Source organism: Nicotiana tabacum, chromosome 5, assembly GCF_000715075.1.
Source record: "Nicotiana tabacum cultivar K326 chromosome 5, ASM71507v2, whole genome shotgun sequence".
Classification (NCBI taxonomy): Eukaryota; Viridiplantae; Streptophyta; class Magnoliopsida; order Solanales; family Solanaceae; genus Nicotiana; species Nicotiana tabacum.
In genome coordinates, this window is record NC_134084.1 from 138,474,407 (window position 1) to 138,479,028 (window position 4,622).

Here is a 4,622-nt window from a genome sequence, read left to right on the forward strand (position 1 = left end):
GTCGTTGTAGTATAGTGGTAAGTATTCCCGCCTGTCATGCGGGTGACCCGGGTTCGATCCCCGGCAACGGAGCCAAGAAGTGATTGCAACAGACTCAACCTAAGGATGAGTGGGCGCTAATACGTTTACCCAATAGCGATATTGGGGTCAATTTTCCACATGGAACTTCAAATTGGAGTCGAGTATTTGTATGGTCTAGCATAGTGTTTTAGCTCATAATTGATCTTCTAACATTTTTGGTTTTCTTTTGTTTAAGAGCTACAATTTATCAACTACAGTCGTAAAACTAGGTTATGCTAATTTTATGATTCTAAATTGTATGCAAGATAGATAAAAGCACTAGGGATGCAGCATTTACCTAGGTGGTCCACTAACGGGTAGAAATTCCTAATGCAAGAATGACGAATATGGGGCTTATGCTATAACCGTTGCACCTTTTACACCCACTCTCACACCTCTCGGTAGAGAGAGTGATTTTGCCCAATTGACTCTCTCGAGACCAATTGGGTAGGCTAATTTGCCCAAGCAACTTATGGTTCAAGTTGGGTAATTACTCTCTCGAGGTTTAACCCGTTAATTGGGACTACCATTCTCATGGGTCCATCCCGATTCCTTGTTGTAGTTAATCTTGAGGTCATAGACTCTCTTTCTCAAGAAGAGTCAAGACCCACTAAGCTAGACTTAGTGTTTGCAACCACCATCCTTAGGTTGCGCACCTAATCAGTGCGGTCCGCGTGGATGAAGTTCATGCGGCCGCACGTCACTTTTGTGTGGTCCGCGCCCCCAGTACCAGATGCAAGTAATGAAGACCCAGAGCCCTATGCGGCCGCGCGTCATTTGTGCGCGGTCCGCGCCAGACCCTCAGGGGTATTTTTGTCCAGTTTTTCCTGTGTAGTATAAATAAAACATTTTACTTTTTAGCAGCGAGTTTTTTGAGAGAGCGGTTCGAGAGCAGAGAGCAGCTGAACTCGTGTTACCCTATTATCAGCCTATTTTGGGCCATTTCTTCTAGTTTTAAAGTGGAATCAAGTAGATTAACATTGTAGTTAACTATTATGTCAATTTCATCTATTATTTCTTTGATTTTTGTTACTACTATGTCTAGCTAAACCCATTAGCTAGGGTTGTGGCTCAACCCTAGTGTGGGAAATTGATGGGTGTGATTGTTTAGTGCATGAATGATGTTGGGTGTTTGCTATTTGGATTAATCTTAAGTTTTCACTAAGATTTGGTGGTTGCAAACACTAAGTCTAGCTTAGTGGGTCTTGACTCTTCTTGAGAAAGAGAGTCTATGAGCTCAAGATTAACTCCAATAAGGAATCGGGATGGACCCATGAGAATGGTACTCCCAATTAACGGGTTAAACCTCGAGAGAGTAATTAGCCAACTTGAACCATAAGTTGCTTGGGTAAATTAGCCTACCCAATTGGTCTCGAGAGAGTCAATTGGGCAAAATCACTCTCTCTACCGAGAGGTGTGAGAGTGGGTTTAAAAGGTGCAACGGTTATAGCATAAGCCCCATATTCGTCATTCTTGCATTAGGAATTTCTACCCGTTAGTGGACCACCTAGGTAAATGCTGCATCCCTAGTGCTTTTATCTATCTTGCATACAATTTAGAATCATAATATTAGCATAACCTAGTTTTACAACTGTAGTTGATAAATTGTAGCTCTTAAACAAAAGAAAACCAAAAAATGTTAGAAGATCAATTATGAGCTAAAACACTATCCTAGACCATACAAATACTCGACTCCAATTTGAAGTTCCCTGTGGAAAATCGACCCCGATATCGCTATTGGGTAAAAGTATTAGCGCCCACTCATTCTTAGGTTGAGTCTGTTGCGATCAGTCGCCCATAATTTGATTTATTCAAGAAGGAATTAACTTTTTTTCCCTAGTTGCTCTTAGAGTAAAGAGCTTAGGAGTAGTTCGTTATATTTTCAATGAACAAATTAATGTTAATATGGTCAATTTGATTGTTAATTAATGTTAAAAGGTGAATTCCTTAATATATGTCAAACCAGCCAAAAAATCAATTAAAGTGGATCAGAGGAAGTAAATTTTTCCTTTTAAACAATATACAGAAATGTGGAGGTTGAGAATTGGAGTTACATGTAAAAATAGCACGGGCTAGCCAGTTTTTGGACTAGTAATTGAAAAATAGCCAACATTTGCAAAGTAATTGAAAATAGCCATTATTTTGCTGTAACACGGAAAGTTCCAACATAATATACCGAAGATTGGTGCACCTGTGCACGAACTTCCAGTATATTATGCTAGAACTCCAACACGCGGAAAATTCTAGCATAATATACTAGAGATTGGAGCATCTGTGTATGAACTTCCAGCATATTATGATGGACCGGTATATTATACTGGAACTCCAGTATATTATGTTGGACATTCAGTATATTATACTGGAAACTCTAGTATAATTCCAGTATATTGTACTGGAATTCCAGTATATTATGCTGGAATATTTTTCGGATTTTGAACCGTGTTTTTCATTCAGATTTATCTTTATATGAAAAATGGCTAAATTTCGATTACTTTTGAAATTGTGGCTATTTTTCAATGACCACTTATAAATCTGGCTATTTTTGAATTTCTCCCGAGTTACACACGTTTAGTGCATGACTTGGGGATTCCGAACACAAGCTTTAGATTTGAGCCATCATAGTGTTTAGACATAAATAAAGCAAATGGTAGGCTTGATTGTTTTTTGTTTAGTGTGCACAAACAAAAGCCAAGATAAATTTCAGAAGGAAAAACAGAATACATTAAAGAAACTATCATCTAGGTAATAATACAGCACATAAGTGCTACAAGTTTAAAGTTTTAACACTCCTTAAATTTATAAAAGTTTCAAGATACGCTAATTATATAATTAAATCATTATTATTACTATTATTTTTATCTTGTTTATAGTGATATATATATATATATACACGCACACTTAAATAATTGGATATACAATTATGAAAATTTTAATAATTTTAATATTGTTAATTATTAAAGGTGGGTATCATTAATTAGCAGTTAAGTCACAAAAGAAAAAAAAGTAGGTTGAAAACAAATAAAATAATTAAAAAAATACAAAAGGCTTAAAGCCTTGGAATAAGAATGAGCGTAATTCTCATTCAGAAAGGCAAGAAGCCTATTTCTAACAAACAAGGAAATAAAGAGGCGCAGAACACAAAAAAAAAACATACGCGGGGGTAGGAACAGAGGCAGACAGACATTGCAGTGAAAAAAATCCTAGGGTTCTTCATAACTCACTTATTCTTGAACTCGGGTGTGTAAAATCCCCTATTGTCAATTACCCTACAGTAGTAATAGCTAAGAATAGAATAGTTAATTCCCTTCTCCCTCTATATCAACAATAGATTTCATATTTAGGTGTAGTACTTTAAAACTGATTAAAATACATTGATTGTTGTAGAAACGATTGTTTGACGGGTATAAATTGGACTGGAGTCTACGTATTGGCCCAAGGAGTATTGAGGTGAGTTGATATAACCCTTTACTAAAGTGGTTTAACTCACAAAAGCACGCATACAAGGTGTTTGATGAATTGCTTAAAAGAGTTTATCTTTATTTAATTAGAGCGAGTGAGTACCCATTAATTAAGAATTGTTCTAGCAAAAGTTTAGATGAACTATTATGCTATATGTGCTTAAATTTTCAGATTTTTGTGTTATTCTTATATGCTATTTTCATGTTGAAGATTATGAAGAAGAAAGAGTCTTTAGAAATATTTTTATATGTTTATTTCATTCTTATGTCATGCTTTACATTTAAGGGCACCAATATGAGCATGTACATAATGTTCTATAAATAAAAGATTTAGACTTGAAAAAGTCACAAGGAAGAAGTTTTAGAAAGAAAAGATTTTTGGGGAGTATCCGTTATTCTGAGAAGGGGTCATCGTCCAGGCCGAGGGTCCTGACCAAGGCGTTGACTTCCTGAAACTACTTGTGCCAAAGTAGGGAGCACACGAGCCGAGGGTCTCGTTGCTGAGAATTTACTTAGCCATGCTAAGGTATGATACATAAGCGCTGAGAACCATGAAGCGAGTGGCACCTCGTGGATTGGACCTATTCGATCAGGTTGGGATCGAACCTGTGTCGATCACACGGTGACTGAGACAGAATTAAGTCAGGATAGTTGGAACTCCCAAAGTATAAAGTTAAGTAATTTTTTTGTAAATAAAGAAAAAGAAAAGAATTTCTTTTAGAATATTTGTAAATTGCTATTATGCAATTATTTTAGAATTATTCTTATAAGCTTTATGTTTTACATGCATTTAGAACATTTGCTCGTAATGTATATGTTATTAAAGTTTCTCCTCCTGTTGTTGAGACTCACTGAGTACAATGGATGGTACTGACGTTCTCTTTTGGGAACCTACGTTGGTCTGCGGTACAACGTAGGAACCGGATTTGCAGGCGAGCAGGTTACGAGTTAGGACTTCCTTCCCTTCTAGTGATATTGGTGAGCTCCGCTTTTGTTCGTGGAGTATTCTTAGAGTGATTTTTATTTAGCTATTTCTTTGTTTATCTAGAGAACTGACCAGGAAATCTCATGTCCTGAGCAGTGCGTCAGTTTATCAGTAGAGGC

The 4,622-nt window shown here is 36.6% G+C and overlaps 1 non-coding gene across 1 annotated transcript; it reads left to right on the forward strand.

Annotated features, from left to right (window-relative positions):
* TRNAD-GUC (transfer RNA aspartic acid (anticodon GUC)) lies at window positions 1–75 on the forward strand. Its single transcript has one exon. It is a non-coding gene; the product is annotated as a tRNA-Asp (tRNA).
* Window positions 76–4,622: the final 4,547 nt, after the last annotated feature.